The sequence below is a fragment of the Manis pentadactyla genome, chromosome 7, assembly GCF_030020395.1.
Source record: "Manis pentadactyla isolate mManPen7 chromosome 7, mManPen7.hap1, whole genome shotgun sequence".
Lineage (NCBI taxonomy): Eukaryota > Metazoa > Chordata > Mammalia > Pholidota > Manidae > Manis > Manis pentadactyla.
The window spans coordinates 143,141,214-143,157,957 of record NC_080025.1 but is presented as its reverse complement, the minus strand read 5'-3'; the positions used below and the strand labels follow the sequence as shown (position 1 = coordinate 143,157,957).

The window sequence follows — 16,744 nt, the reverse complement described above, 5'->3', positions numbered from 1 at the left end:
TGTCTGATTTGGGTTATCATTTTTATTATTTGTTTCAAAGAACAACTTTTGCTTCATCAACCTTATCTCTTGTGTATTTATTTTCTGTTTCATCAATTTATGCTTTCATTAATCTTTATTACTCTCTTCTTTATTTTTCCTTGAGTTTGTACTCTACTGTCCTTTTTATACCTGGGATAGACGCCTAGTAGTTTTTCCTTTGCCTTTTCACAATAAGGCTGTAAATTTGCCCTCTAAGTACTGCCCTGGTTGCAACTGACAAGTTTTAGTATCTAGTATTTTCATCATAATCTAGGTCAAAATATTTTCTAGTTCATAATGCAACTGCAATTTCTTTTCAGACCCATGAGTTATTTAGAAGTATAATTTTAAATTTCCAAATATATAGGGGCTGTCTAGTTATTTGTTGTCACGATTTTCAACTTAATTTTATTTGGTAGAATACATACTCTATGATTTAAATACTTTAGTGTTTGGTTAACACTTGCTTTATGTTCAGAATATGGCCAATTTTTGTGAATGTTCCATGTGTGCTTGAAAAAAAGTATGTTCTTACTTGGGAGCGTAAGGGTCTTTACACGCTGATCGAGCCAAGTTGGTAATCATGTTCAAATCTTTCACATCCTTCTGATAATTATATCTGCCTGTTCTATCAATTCACAAAAGAGGATTTTTAAGACATCGCACACCATTGGAAGTTTGTCCGTTTCTCCTTCTTATTTCTATTACTTTCTGCCTAATGTGTTTTGGGGCCATGTTACTAGGTACATCAAATTTAGAATTGTTCTACTTGCCCCATGAATTGAACTTTTTATCAATACAAAACAGCTTCCCATCAAGGATTGGCCAGCCCAGGACCTACCCACACTTTCCACCATCACGGGGAATGTGGGATGGCAGAACTACACATAAATAAGGGGGCACCTGGATTTGAACCAGGGACCCTTTGATCTGCAGTCAAATGCTCTACCCCTGAGCTATACCCCCACTACATGTATATGCTCCTAATTAATAGTTTTCATCTGTGTGGTAATATAGCCCTACAAAATAGTTATAGCTTCCCTCTAGGACTGATTTTTTTGGAAGCTGCCAGACCTGTAAGACACCTTCCCTCTGTTTTGCAGCTTTCCAGGCTTTAGTCCCTGGGTGGGGTCACCAGTGACTGGCCCTTTACCTTTCTTCTTCATCATCTAGAGCAGTTCCTGTAAGATGCCCTGTAGAGGTGGTTTGTGGGAGGCAAATTCCCTCAACTTTTGCTTGTCTGGGAATTGTTTAATCCCTCCTTCATATTTAAATGATAATCGTGCTGGATACAGTAGTCTTGGTTCAAGGCCCTTCTGTTTCATTGCATTAAGTGTATCATGCCATTCTCTTCTGGCCTGTAGGGTTTCTGTTGAGAAGTCTGATGATAGCCTGATGGGTGACCTTTTTTTCTCTCTGGCTGCCTTTAATACTTTGTCCTTGTCTTTGATCTTTGCCATTTTAATTATGTCTTGGTGTTGCCCTCCTTGGATCCCTTGTCATGGGAGTTCTGTGTACCTCTGTGGTCTGAGAGGCCATTTCCTCCCCTAGTTTGGGGAAGTTTTCAGCAATTATTTCTTCAAAGACACTTTCTATCCCTTTTTCTCTCTCTTCTTCTGGTACCCCTATAATGCGGATATTGTTCCGTTGCGATTGGTCAGTTCTCTTAAAATTTCTTTCATTCCTGGAGATCCTACCTTTCTTCTCAATGAAAATAGAAATGGACTCTAATCCAGACAGTGTTGCAGAGCTCCAATAGCTTGGGTTTGTAGGAAGCACTGCAGACTCCCTGTCTCCCTTGGAGTGACTAAACCCAGCTTTTAGCCTCCGAGATTGAAGCAAATGTGTGAGTGAGCACTGGTGTGAGAGAAACCAGTTTCCTAGAGGGAAATGTCTTATCCGACAAGGAGAGCCCGGATGGTATGAGATGTCTCCATCTCTCTGACCATCACTCTACTGTGCCAAACTGTTTTGGTGGGAAGGAGAAATGAGGCTGATAATTTAAGGTTGCTATGTATGTTGTTACTAGGAGGCCTGCTGTGTCTGCAGCTCTCTGGTCTCCCCTGCACCACAGTGTTCTGAGGACCCAATAGAGTTGAAAAAAAGTGGTATATAAAGAAGTGTGGAGGGGGTGGGAGCGAAACGGCAAGAGGAGGAAGGACACCCAGAGTATTAGTGTAGGATGACATGGGACAGGGAGTCCACTCCAGATAGCAGTTGTGCAGATAGACCTGTGGCTTCCAATTTCTGGATGGATCGTGGTTGGCATGGTAAAAAGGAAAATGGAAGGTCAGCAACAGCTGTGAGTAGAAAAACTGGCAGGAATAGAAACAAATCCTGAAGATTTGAATCAGGGCCCTCTTGATCTGCACTGATCATGCTCCACCCCTGTGCTATACCCCTACTGTTGTCACAGGCTAATCAGGACCTTTCACCTTCATGGTCACCCCTAGAACTACAATGCATTGAAAGCTTTATTTATTTCCAGAAAGCTGGCAAGAGCAGCAAACCTGTCCCTCCACCGACTCAGCCCAGAGGAGTTCTCCCTCAGTCCCCAGGGGTCCCCAACCCTACCCCTTCACATGTCTGCATCTCCCCCTTTTCTTCAATCTGTGGTGACAGCAGCAGTCTGGAAGAGCATCACCATTAACCCCTGGAAGGGCCTTTGGATTTACTTGTCTGTTTTCTTTTGTCTGCACTACAAAACAGCCATTTGAAGAGATCCTGACTAACCTCTTTTGGGACACATGCTGTCCTTACACCTGAAGATGTCTGTCCAGTCTGTGCATGAGTGCATTAAATCCGGAGGTGGCGGTGTCAGCAGATGGGGAAGTTAGTCTCCTGAAGAGGTTCTCCGGGATGGACGAGGTGAGTCTCCTGAAGAGGAAGTTCATCCGGGTTCTCCTGGGTGGGGACATGTGCACCTCTGAGTCCCCGACAGGGATCAGGCTGTCATTCTGGGAAGCATCAGGGGGACAGCCGAGCATGAGAACCACACAGGGAACTCTTGAGCTACAGAGAAAAGCTCTACTTGAGCTACACCTCCACCCCCAGGCCATGGATGTTTTTAAAGTTATACAGATTTTTTGTTTTTATGGAAGTAGCTAGTATAGTTATTTTTAAAAGTCAAATATTGTGTTTAAAGCTTATTACAGAGACTCAGTCCTTTCTATCTCCCTCCTGCCGCCCACAGCCAACCACTCTCTACCCAAAACCTTTTGCTGTTCCTTCTAGTCGATTTCCCTCCATGCTTCCAAATAATATAAATATCTAACTTAGATTTAGGCAGGAACTGACTGACGTTTATGATGAGGATTATAACTCATATGCCTTCTTCTCATTTTTCCATGATAATTATATCTCAACTTCTGGTTAAATAATTTTCTGTTTCTATGTTTAATATTTTCCTAATTCCAGTGTTCATAGGGCTAAGTAGAACTAAGAATTTGGGCAGAACTTCTGTTTTCCTGAAGTTAGTTGATGCCTCGTGTTTTGGCTGCTTAGCTTTCTTTGAATACCCAAGATTTTCCACAGCTCGTAATCATGCCATAAAATGCCTTTCAAAACAGCTTTCCGCACTGTGAACGCTGGTGAGTGACATTCCCACTTGTGTTTTCCAGGAACTGCTCAGCTTCCTGCTCCCTCGGGTCTGGTTGCCCCAGAAGGCCTGCTATCCCCTCACCAGGACGCTCTTTCCACCTCTCTCCTTCCTGTGTGGAGTCCTGCTTTCTGGATTCCAGGTCTAGAATGTTTCTTGGTTTACTGCCTTATTTTGGTGGAGGGCCTCCTCCAATTGCTTGCTGTGAAAGGTGAATGTAGGTAAAAATGCTAAGACCTTCCATGTCTGGAAATGTCTAATTCTACCCCCAGACTTGATTGGTAGTCTAGGTGGACAGATCATAGTCCCTCATATTGTGAAGGATTTTTCCTGGTCTTCTAGTGTCTAGTATTGCTGGTGAAAGGCCAAATGCACTGTGAGTCCCTCTCCTTTGTATGGCTCCAGTTCCTTCGCTCTTTGAACTTTTAAGAGCTTCCCTTTAGTCCTGCTGCTCTGTACTTACACCACGACGTACTTGGCGAGGATCGTGTTCTATTCCTCGTTCTGAGCACCCGGAGGGTCTTCGCCAGTGGAAGCCTATGTCCTTTCATTATCGGCAGCTTTCTTGTGTAATGTGTCCCCCATTGTTTTTTTCTTTCTGGAACTTTTACTAGTTGGTTTTTGCACCTTCTGACTTCAACTTCCAATTGTATGATTTTTATATCTTACTATCTTTTCCTTCATCTTTTTGTTTGTTTTATTTACTGGGAAACTGTCTTAACTATTCTTCAAACTATTGAATTTTTTATTTCTTCTATCCTTTTAAAAATATTTCGTAAGAGCCCTTTCTTGGTCTGCAGCCTCCGTTTTCACACAGCATCCTCTTCCTTCTTTTGCAGATGGGATATTTTCTCACATCTCTCAGTATATAAATTCATTCCTTTGATGCTTTCCTCCACTCCTGGCCGATAAACAAGGGAACCAGTGACCTGCGGTTCTGCCTCTCAGGGATGATGACTGCCAATCAGACTTTCTCTCTTCAATATATTTAACATAATTGGTGCAGAGAAGGGAAGAGGAGCTGAAAGCAGAAAAGACCTACCGAGAGGGCCCTATGGCACACGAGTGTGTTGAAATGATTCCTGCTGAACTATTGTAGGGGTGGGGGTGGAAGGACACTCAGGAGCCAGTGGGCAGGAAGGCTTTGGGGAGCCCCTGGCTGGGAAGGGGTGCCTTAGGTCTGAGCCCTAAAGCTGTGTCGATGGTGTCAAGAACCCTGACCCAAACTCCCTGGGCCTCAGGTACCTGACTACTCCGGATCCCCAGGAAGGGTCTCCTGTTTTCTTCTTCCATGAGCCCCCGCCTGTGATGGAGCCTGGGAAGCCCCCCTCCTCTCACCCAGCGGCGTGTCATCAGTGAGGCAGGCAGGTGGCTCAGGGGGGCCTCCCAGGCAGGCTCTCAGCGTGATCGCCAAGGTAAGGCTTCATCTTTCTGCAATGTTTGACTTGGATCCAGAAAGCCACAATTTGAAAAAAAATGAAAGTCATTTCACGACTATCGATTTTCCGGTCACAGGACCACTCACACTCCCTGACCGGGGCTCCCGTTTCTGCATCAAGACAGACTGAAGGTGGCTGGCAGCCCCAGGAGCTTTGGCCCACGCCAGGCGAGCACCTCCCAGCGCCCACCTGGCCCACGGCGGAGTCCTCTCTGGGGATATTTTGGTCCTGCTGAGGTGGGAAAACACAAATAGTGACTGTAAAACGCAGTCACTGTAAATGTTCCCAGCCAACCACCAGCAATTCATTAGGTCGCCATCCTGACAGCCCTCTGTGGTCCTGAAGACCCCCATGGTCCCATCATCGTGATTAAACGAAGTCTTTCCCGAGTCCCCTTCACAACACATGCCCCAAACCACCTCTTGCACCGGGTGCCTGTTGCAGAGGGACATGCCCGCCCACTGCTCAGAGGACGAGCTTATTCCCAAATGACAGCAGCTGCCGAGGTATCAGAAGAGCCAAAACGAAATCCGGAGAAACGGTTCTAGCTTCTCCAGCCCCTCTCCCCCTGGCAGCTGAGGTCTGCAGGGCAGAGGAAGGTCTGCTGAAAGGGCCGGTGCTGGGGCCACAAGGGGAGCCAGGCGGCTGCTTAGCAGGGGACAGGCCTGCTAGGACACAGGGAGCAAAGGATGAGCAGCAAGCAGCTCGAACCTGGGCCTCAGTTTTCAGAGAGGAGGCACTGTGCAATGACCAGGGGCCCTTGGGCAGCAGCTGACCGGGAGGTCTGCTTCCAAGTGCCCCTCATCTGGTTTTGCTTAAAGTCCATATAAATGGTTCTGAACATATGAGTTTGCTGCTGCCAGGTAGCCTGGTCCCAAAAGCCCAGAAAGAAAACCCCACAGGCTGGAAGCCTAACAAAGCCCTCCCCAGCCGTGGGGGAGCTCTTCGTGCCAGGCTCCCCGCCCCCTTGGGGCCCCTCGTGTGGGCCCTCAGCCTACACCATCTTTCACTTCCCATCCCATTGTAAGGCCCTGACCAACACAGCTTCCCACACACTCATGGCTTACCTTGAAAATACACCTACACGTGGGCCTCCAGAAATGAGGGTTAGTTAAATCATATCACCCTGTGAGCCTCTGGAGAAGAAAGGGCAGGTCGTCGTAGGTGTGATGCACCATCCCCCCACCCAGAGCAGAGTGCCCTGACCTCAGTGAGAGGGGAGAGTGGCTGCACAGGGCAAAAGGGATAAAGAAAAGTCTGCAGGGCTGTGAAGGACGGAGGGTTTCAGTGGACTGAAACCAATTTCTGAGAGTGAATATAAAACCCTTCCACTGGCCTCTTGCTGCCCTGGGAGCCCCTTCCCACTCCCTTCTCCCCTCCCTGCATTCTTTGGGAGGGTAGGCACTTGGGAAACCTCGGGAGGCACTTTACATCACACCTTTGCTTATACTCTGTCTCCCATAGCACCTGCCTGCATTTTGACAAGAGCCGGGGGGCTTCCTGGAGGAGGCACCAACTTCCTTCCATACTCATCAACTTGCAGAGAAACTGTCTTGCCCCTCACAACATAATGTTAATTCTCTCTTAGGTGAACGTTTTACGTGAGCAAGCAGATTGCAGGTACAATTATATTCTTACGGACTATTAGTATTCCCTCGTTTGGGGGAAAAAAACCTGCCAGGGATTAGGCAAGATTGGTTACAGATTTTTGCTTTTAGCTGTTGCTGTTGAGTCTACAGAGAGGGCAAGTGGAGGGAGAGTTCTCTTGGTCCTGAGTAAAAATTTCAAATGGAATAAAACATGGTAGTAAATGAACACACTGAAGCCTGACATAGCTCACGGGAATTAACTGGCCAGAGCCCACCCCATGTGTTTGTGACATGGGTTTACTGACCTGAAATACAAACGCCCTCAAGGGACACCTGGTCCCCACCTAAGTGCTGCACAAAGAATACCTGGGCCCCATTACAACAGACCGGAAAACGCTGCCTCTGCCAGCCTTCCTCCAGCCTCTGCTGGAATTTCCAGGCAGGTGCCTGGTCCTGCCCCAGGCGGCACAAGGTCTCATGGCGGGAGGAGCCACAGCCCCTCCCTGTATGGAGCAGCTGGTCCTGGCAGGCAGGGTGTCCTCATCAGATCCCCAGCCACCCTTCCTTAACCCTCGGCTCTGTGCAGACCCTGCACGAGCAGCTCAGGATCAGCGGCCGTGGGCACAGCCTTGTGCAAGTTGGGGGTGCACACAAGAGGAGTCACAGTCCCCACTCTCCTCCCACTGAGGTGGCCTCATGTGGTGCAGACAGGACGGACACACAGCATCTCAGAGGGAGACAGAGTCGGCCCTGGAGAAGTTCACCCAGCACTGCAAGAAGCCAGAGAGGTTTTCCCGCTAACATCTCAACTGTCTGTCCTCCCCTCCTTTCAGGAAGACTCAGTTGCACAGGACCCAGAGGTGCAAAGACTTTCCTTCAGTAAGTTAAAATGAAAGGGGGTAGGAGGCTCATGGGTGTGCACCAGAGACCCCCTGATCTGCAGGCTGCCCCCTGCCTCCCCTGTCCCCCTCACGTGTAACTAACTAACAAGCACCCTGGGCAGCCTCAATGCCTCTGTATCTTTAGTCAGCCGGTGGGGACAGCTGCACTACAAACTAAACCCAGGCCTGCTCACTTGTCCTTCCCCAGGTAGTTCACGGCCGTGACACTTCTGACATTTTCCTAGAACGGCATTTAGAATGCTCGAGAACAGCAGTTGCAAGAATGTGAGAATCTTCTGCTTCTATGATGTGGACGGATGCAAAGGAAGCAAAGTGCTTACTGAAATACAGTGCTTTTCAGACCCCAGTTAGACCTCACTAATCAGGAACTCTGGGGAGGAAAAGCCCACGGCATGTGCTTTAGGTTACAATCCCACGTGCAGCGCCACCTACACATCGGCTTAACAGGTCAGGGACCAAAGAACATTTAAGACTCCAAATCCACCCCAGGACAATACCACCTTGTGTTCCTCTCCCCTAACCCTTTAGCAACCACTGCACCCCCTCAGTTTCCGAAAGGGGGAAGCCAATCTCAGTAGTGTAGGCTCTAAAACCAAACATGTACAGGGGGCACCCGGATTTGAACCGGGGACCTCTTGATCTGCAGTCAAATGCTCTACCCCTGAGCTATACCCCCAAGCACTAGCAAAGGACTTAATGAATTCCTTTTCACCTGTGTTGCAATGCCCTCTCACCACTGCACCAAAATTCTTACTATTTAGAAAGTTTTGGAGATTTGGAAATTTTGCCTTACAGCAAATTAGCACCTTTTAGCCGCCTTCTTCTTCATTGATCTTCCCTCCCAACATTGCCCCCTGCCCCCAATCCTTCCCCACTCACAGTCTTGCAGTCTCATTTTCGTTAGTAGGGCTTTGAAGGCACCTGCTTGAAAAATCATTGCTAAGAGCTGGGCCACCCCGCTCTCTTCCTCCCCTCAGCAGCTCCATCTACTTTAAACGCGTCCCCTCGTCCGAGGCGCCGCTGGATGCACTGGGGCCTTTATGCCCGTCTCCTCCTCCTCGCTCCTCTCGCCACGGCAACTTCTGGGCTCTTGGCCGGATCTTGGCTGAGCTCAGACAAATTATTTGAATTATTTGGCCTGAGTGGCCACAATCCCCACTGGGCCACAATCCTGGGGCCCAGGAAGCCGCTCCAGCTGGAGCTGAGCAGGGAACCCAGATCAGACTCCCGGGACACACTCCTGCGCCAAGGCCCAGCCCTGCAGCCCTAGGAAGGGAGCCTTGCCACCGGCAGCACCACCACCGAGGTCAAAGGCCACGTAGATCTCCCCCCAAAAGTGTAAAGACAGCCGCCCGGACGAGCACACGCCACGAAGAATCGCCTGTTACGTGGTGCCGGGGGACCAAAACTCAGAAGGCACGGCGACTAACACCAGGAACAGGGAACCGGCCCCCATCCTTGGCTCAATTTAATTCAGTGACTCATGTTGATTACACAGGTAATAGATGCCTGTTGTTCTAAAAAATCAAATGCAGTGTCTCTGTATCTTTCTACAGTGCCTAACACGACATTGAGAAAATAGGTTACGCTATAAGTTTCTTGGATGGAAGTAAAGATAGCAAAGCTAACAAAGTATATAACTATAAAGTAAACACAAATTATCTGAGGTACCACCTGCCAAACGAACAGTTGGTGTTTCCGTGTTCGTTTTTCCAGACTTGAGCATCTCCAGTCCCCTGGGCGCAGTCACCGGTTTCTCGCCGGGAATGAGCCAGTTCACAGACACATGGTGCACGCTCGCTGCTGCTGCAGTTGCTGGTCTTCCGGCTCCCGCAGCAGTGTTCCCCTCTCTTACTGAAAATGAAAAAGCAAGGAATTAGAGGAATCTCCATTAAAATTCCTCTTTGTTAGGAGAAAAAAAGACTCAAAAAAAATCCATCTGGGGGGTGTCTACAAACAAACTCTTCAGCAACCATTGGTGCTGAAAGGGTATCTCGCCGCGACCCTCCTTACCCAGAACGACTCAGGAGACACTGGCTGCCCCAGAGAGGGGGGGGGGAGAGAGAGAGGGAGCAGCAGAGACAGCAGCGGGACAGAGAGACAGAGAGAGGGCAGCGAGAGAGAGACAGAGACAGAGACAGAGACAGAGACAGAGACAGAGAGAGGGCAGCAGCGTGGTGCCTTTTATTGTGGCGGATCCGCTAGGCCTGTTGCCTTGGGGGAGGGTCGGGATGTTTAGAGAGAAGGCGGGGGAAGCCCAGCAAGCCCCAGGCAAGCCCAGGCATAATTCTCACCGGCTTATGTGCTTGGGACCATGGGGCAAATGGAGGATAAATTACTATATTCTTAGATTCCTCCCTTTTGTTTTATAAGTGGTAGAGGATTTGGGAAGGGGTGCAGGTCAGTCTTCAGTAACTGCTTCCTGCTGATTAGGGGCGATGAAGTCCATTTTTGTATCGATGGGGGGCGGTCCTCAGATGAGCCCTTGGTCTGCAGTGGCGATGGCATTTTCCAGGTTCAATAAAGACCATCGTCTTTGGAGAGGGGTTGGTAATCCTGTAATATAAGCTGGTTAAGGTTTGGTTAGAAATTGTTTGCATTTGGGCTGATTGCTATGTTTACATAGGGTGGCTGAATTATAGCATTGATGGGGACCTATGTGTAGGCAGAAAAGCAACCTGTAGGGCAAAGGGAATCCTTGATGGTGCAATCTTTTGGACAGTTGGAAAAAGAAAGGGCTGGCATTGGGAAGATAGGTCTGGTGAGAGAGTGAGTGTTGAGACCAGGGTTAATAATCCTGAGGCATGACCCATGGCGGTTGCAAAGGAGGTCTTAGGACTCTCTGCTGGCAGGAACTTCTTCAGTGATGAGTGGAAGCGGAGATGAGCAGCGCGAAATGCGGAGAGTAAGGTCGCGTCAGGGAGGAGTAGGAACCTGTGGGAGATTTGGTGGGAGGGGAATAAGGGGAGACAAACGGTTTAAGGTGGGAGTTGTGCATCCAATGGAGAAGACTGGAGTTTAACTGCAGTTGGCGTGGAAAGGATTACTGTGTATGGTCTTGGAATGGGCATGGTTTGGAGAAGTTTTTTCCTGTCTATGGTAATGGCCTTGTAGCGCGGGGAGAGCTGAACTCCCAGGTAAGTGACCTGAGCAGCAGACAGCTGCACTTTGGAGGGTGAAACTCGAAAGCTGTGTTCTGAGAGAAAGTTTAAAAGGAGAATAGTATCCTGTTGTGAGGTTTGGAGGGAGGGACTGCACAGGAGAAGATCATCTACATATTGAAGGAGGGTGGAGCTCTAGAGTATAAGGGATTTGAGGTCTTGTGCTAGAGCCTGTCCAAAAAGGTGAGGACTATCTCTAAAGCCTTGGGGAAGGACTTGTTAAGTGTTCTCTGAATATTAAAAATTAACTTAACATAAGGAATTTCCGGCCTTGATTTCTCTGGGACACCGGCGCCTTGGTCTAGGAGCATATCAAAAGGCTGCCTGCCCAGCCCCCAAGGTGGGCTAAGGCATTGTCTATTTGCTAAAGAATCCTGCCTCTGAAACTTCCTGGGTGTTAAAATGCAATCTTATCCTTAAGATGGAATTCTTCCAGTCCTTTACTATGCTGTTTACAGCTGGGTCTGCATGCTAAGTTAATTGCTCAGTTTGCAAAATCACCTTGTCAGATCTGAAGGAGGAAAGACAGCACATAGGCCTGGGCCTTTTAGTATGCTAAAGTGAATCTTACACATGGATACAAATGATTAGCATATAAAACATGTGCTGCTCTTCTTTATCTGGGGAACATTAACTGATGTCACTGAAGAATGATTCTAGAGCTCAATGTTTAACATAGAGTTTTAGTAGGGGGGATTCCTTGCATGTAGTTACACTGCTCTGACTGCAAATATCCTGCCTTTCTTTCTCCAGAGGCTCTCACCTTATTCTAAGCCTATGGTCCCTGTCTCATTCTCCCCTCTACAGATAGAGACTCTAGCTGCTGCTAGGGAAAAGGGGCGATGACTGCTCTGGCTGCTTCATGCTGAGAGGGGGTGCAGTAAAGGGTGCAGCTAGGTCTCCATCAGTGGTCAGTTGAGAGGGCCTCAGAAGGTTGGCACGTCTATTCCGAGTTTCATTTCTATTATTATTTGCAGTTTTGTGGCTTTTAGGCAAGATAGAACAAATTGTTATTAGGTCAAGTAGCAACAACTGGAGTTGGATTTTCCATTCTGGAAGGACAAACTTGATGAGATTAAGAATGCATGGCTGAATATGAGAACTAGAAATATGAAGAGTCTAATTGAGAATCATAGCCAGGTATCATGGGAAACTAGAATTCTGGATCGAGTTTACATCTCAATGACTAGTACTAGGATTTAGTATAGATAAGACTGCATTATTGAAACAATACTTTTCTCTAAAATCACCCTCATTTTTATTAGAAGTAGCCAAATTTAGAAAATAATTAACAGTTGGCTTGATTATTTGCATACGTGCAGCAAGAAGAGTAATTGATTATATGGGATCTTTTAAATGTGCTTTGCTGGAACTTTTTGCAAGGAATTTCAGATTGAACTCTTAAGGGCTTCTTGAGGCCAAACAGCCAAGCCAGACTTGCCATCAGCTTGTGCCTGCAGTAGCTGTAGGTTTGGGTGAATTCCTCTCTTCTTGAGATTCCCAAGACATTCCTGAGGTTCCCGCACTTGCCAGGAAGTGACCTTCCTTACTCACCTGGTCTGGCTGCTGGGAACTCTGTAAGCAAGGTACCAGGCCAGTTCTTCCAAGGGGCTTTATTGGCTTTATAAAGTCGATCTTAGTTCCTTAAAGCTGTCTGTTCATATCTGAGTTTACACACGTGTCTCTCAGGTATGACGTTCCAGTCAAAGCCTTGGTAATATAACTTGTGTTTTTAATTGGTCCTCTTACAAGGAAAGCAGATTCTTATTGAACTTACGCAAATAAACATACTGCCATGAAATATAAAAATAGTCACTGAGAGTTTTTAAATTCTGGAAGGATCAGGTAGAGGGAAAGATAAAGTTTCAATTCTGCTTATAAAGGCAGTCATTTACTAAACTGTTGGCAGCTTAAGAGAAAAAGCTTAAAACACTTTATCAACAACATTTGAAACAAAAGCCACAAAATTATCTTCCTTAGTTTACTTAATCCTATGTAACTAATACCTGTTCTGCTGAAATCTAGTTTTTTACTAGTTTAGGAGTAATGAAACAGTGAGTATAGATGACAAAAGACTTACAAATGACAATGGTTAAAGATCTGATGAGAGCTTACTGTAAGACAGTTGTCAAGGAAATTTGGATATTTCTGTAACATAAAACATTTAGTAACAAAGTTTAGCATCATTCTCTGTGATAGTGCCTTCTAGGTAATTAAGCAGGTAAATAAGCCAAATTAGCCAAATACTTTCTCCAATGAGAAAAAATTCCTCTGACATGTTCCAGGGGCCCCCTGGAACATATCAGAGTTAACTAGAGGTAAAAGCACCTTTTTGCATTTGATTTTGGGAAGCTGTTAAAAGTTTTAAGGCACTTGCTTAAATAGTTACTCACATTAAACAAAGCTACACTTCACTTTAAGCATTTTTTGAAAGATTTAACAGATACTATCAAGTTAAATGACTTTAGGTAAACTTAGGCAGCTGATAACCATAAGGACATGTCTATTCAGTTCAACTTAAATTAGCATTAATGCTTAATATCTTCTATTAGAATTTTCTGGAAATTTTAGAATGCCCAATTTTTATAAGTGCTTGTCTTTAAATCAATTTTTATTAATACCATCCAGAGGTAGAAAAATATTTTTCATTTGCACACTTAGACACAAACATACAGATTGAGATGTAATGATACAGTGAGAGGACAGACAGAGCTCCTGGCATGAGCCAGGAGGGGACAAGAGAGCCCATGGTGGTGTGTTGTCTAGGGGTTTTATAGGCAGTTGAGGATATTTGGGAACGTGAAAAAAGCTTAGGGGTGTGGACTTTAAGGCGCATAGTAGGTGTTTAGGATTGCAGGGGAGACAGAGAGAGAGCTTGGTTCGGAGGTAGGAGAAAGCCTGGATACATGGGATCTCTTTCCATTTGCCCGTACGCTCACAGAAGTTGTATAAGTCGCAGAGAATTTTAGGATCTAAAGAGCCATTGAGAGGCCATTTAGACTGGTTGTCCAAGGGATATTGTGGCCAGATCTCATTACAGTAGCGAACAGGTTTGAGGTCTGGAGTGAGGTGGAGGGGCTTTAGATTATTGAGTAAGCACCCTAGCGGTGACTCTGCGGGAACGGAGGGGCCAGATCCCATGGTGAGAACGAGACTGTTCAGAAGTCGCCGAGGCGTCCCTGAGCGATTGAGAAGGTCACAGAGAAGACCAGGCACAGTTAGGGGGTCGTCACCACCTCTAACTGTGGGGTCGAGGCGAAAACGCCGGGGAGGCTCGGTACCTGGTACCAGGAGTTTTCGAGTCGAGTAGAAATGTAGATAAAGGGAGACCGGGCCTCAGTGGATGAGGATTCTCACCATGGGGAGGCAGAGAAGGGTCGACTATGGGGATCAACCGTGACTCTGAAAGTCGTGGTTGGGGGTGCCCCTGTCCCGGCGGAGCCCTTGGGGGTGCCGGACACTCAATGGTCACTTCCCAGGTTCCAAAGGGACATTTAAGTCGACCATGAAGGGGAGACTCACCAAATCGAAGGCCGGTGTTGGGCGAGAAGACGAGCGACCGGGGAAGTGGATGGTGAGCCCGTGGAGGAGGATCAGGCAGTGAGGGTTCCCAGAGCAACTCAGGTTCCCGGAGAAAGGGCAAAGTCAATGGGAGAGCCTCATCCGAGTCACGGCACCAATGAAAGGGTATCTCACCGCAACCCTCCTTACCCAGAACGACTCAGGAGACATGGGCCCACGCAAGGGACTTTATTATCTTTAAGAGAGAGTGGCTGCCCAGAAGGGGGGGTGGGGGGAGAGAGAGAGAGAGAGGGAGCAGCAGAGAGAGCAGCGGGACAGAGAGACAGAGACAGAGAGAGGGCAGCGAGAGAGACAGAGAGAGAGCAGCGAGTGAGAGAGACACAGAGAGAGAGAGGGCAGCAGCGTGGTGCCTTTTATTGTGGCGGATCCGCTTGGCCTGTTGCCTTGGGGGAGGGTCGGGATGTTTAGAGAGAAGGCGGGGGAAGCCCCAGGCAAGCCCAGGCATAATTCTCACCGGCCTATGTGCTTGGGACCATGGGGCAAATGGAGGATAAATTACTATATTCTTACAGGTGCAGTGTGAGAAGCCTTCTCTGGAAGACTGGAAACAAGGCAGGGATGCCCGTTGCACTGTTTCTATTTAACATTGTACATAAACCTGAGACAGTGTATTAAGGCAAAAAAAAAAAAAAAGTGGAATAGAAGAAACAAAACACCTATTATTCATGGATGCTATGATTATCTCTGTAGAAAATGCAAAATAATCTACAAGTTATTTGAATTATCAAGTTTAATAAATTGCAGGATAAAATATAAAATTATTGAAAATCAAATCTATTTCTACATACCAGTAATGAAAAGTTAGAAATGAAATATTTAAAATGATGTCACTTAAAGGGGGCGGAAGATGGCGGCGTGAGTAGAGCAGCGGAAATCTCCTCCCAAAACAACATATATCTATGAAATATATAACAAAGACAACACTTCCTAGAATAAAGACCAGAGGACACAGGACAATATCCAGACCACATCCGCACCTGAGAGAACCCAGCGCCTCGCGAAGGGGGTAAGATACAAGCCCCGGCCCCGCGGGAGCCGAGCGCCCCTCCCCCCAGCTCCCGGCGGGAGAAGAGCAGGCAGAGCGGGAGGGAGACGGAGCCCAGGGCTGCCGAACACCCAGCCCCCGCCATCCGGGCCAGAGTGCAGGGCGCTCGATACTGGGAAAACAGGGCAGCAAGAACAGTGAGCGGGCACTGGAGGCTGGGCGACAGAGGACATAAGAAAAGCGCGCGACCATTTTTTTTTTGCTTTTTTGCTGTTTTGTTTTGGCGAGCGCTTTTTGGAAGTCTTAAAGGGATAGGGACCCCAATACTAGGGAAACAGGGCAGCAAGACCGGTGAGCAGATGACTGAGGCTAGCGCCGGAGAATAAAGAAAAATGAGCGGCCACCTTTTTTTTTTTTTTAATTAAAATTTTTTTTTGTGTGGTTGTTGTTTTGTTTTGGCGGGTGCTTTTTGGAAGTCTTAAAGGGGCAGGGTGGGTCACTTAATCCAGAGGTAGGGAATCCGGGATCTCTGGGCACCCTAACCCCTGGGCTGCAGGGAGCAGGGAGGCCCCTTACGGAGATAAATAGCCTCCCAGCCGCTCCTGCTCCAACGCGACTCCACCACTTCGGAGCAGCTGCCCGAGCCAGGCCACGCCCACAGCAACAGCGGAGATTAACTCCATAGCAGCCGGGCAGGAAGCAGAAGCCCTGTCTGCGCGCAGCTGCGCAGCACAAGCCACTAGAGGTCGCTGTTCTCCCAGGAGAGGAGGGCCACAAACCAACAAGAAAGGAAGTCCTTCCAGCCGTCACTCGTCCCAGTTCTGCAGACTATTCCTATCACCATGAAAAGGCAAAGCTACAGGCAGACAAAGATCACAGAGACAACACCAGAGAAGGAGACAGACCTAACCAGTCTTCCTGACAAAGAATTCAAAATAAGAATCATAAACATGCTGACAGAGATGCAGAGAAATACGCAAGAGAAATGGGATGAAGTCCGGAGGGAGATCACAGATGCCAGAAAGGAGATCGCAGAAATGAAACAAACTCTGGAAGGGTTTATAAGCAGAATGGATAGGATGCAAGAGGCCATTGATGGAATAGAAACCAGAGAACAGGAACGCATAGAAGCTGACATAGAGAGAGACAAAAGGATCTCCAGGAATGAAACAATATTAAGAGAACTGTGTGACCAATCCAAAAGGAACAATATCCGTATTATAGGGGTTCCAGAAGAATAAGAGAGAGGAAAAGAGATGGAAAGTATCTTAGAAGAAATATTTGCTGAAAACTTCCCCAAACTGGGGGAGGAAATAATCGAACAGACCACGGAAATACACAGAACCCCCAACAGAAAGGATCCAAGGAGGACACCACCAAGACACATAATAATTAAAATGGCAAAGATCAAGGACAACGAAAGAGTTTTAAAAGCAGCTAGAGAGAAAAAGTTCACCTATAAAGGAA

At 47.3% G+C, this 16,744-nt stretch overlaps 1 long non-coding RNA gene and 2 other non-coding genes across 3 annotated transcripts; 1 reads left to right on the top strand and 2 right to left on the bottom strand.

Moving 5' to 3' along the window:
• Positions 1-915: 915 nt before the first annotated feature.
• TRNAC-GCA (transfer RNA cysteine (anticodon GCA)) lies at positions 916-987 on the bottom strand. Its single transcript has one exon. It is a non-coding gene; the product is annotated as a tRNA-Cys (tRNA).
• Positions 988-2,645: 1,658 nt separating this feature from the next.
• On the top strand, positions 2,646-7,728 carry LOC118919590 (uncharacterized). The gene is made up of 3 exons (XR_005027581.2): positions 2,646-2,889; positions 3,642-3,761; positions 4,459-7,728. It is a non-coding gene; the product is annotated as an uncharacterized LOC118919590 (long non-coding RNA).
• A 425-nt stretch (positions 7,729-8,153) lies between these two features.
• Positions 8,154-8,225, bottom strand: TRNAC-GCA (transfer RNA cysteine (anticodon GCA)). The gene has a single exon. It is a non-coding gene; the product is annotated as a tRNA-Cys (tRNA).
• Positions 8,226-16,744: the final 8,519 nt, after the last annotated feature.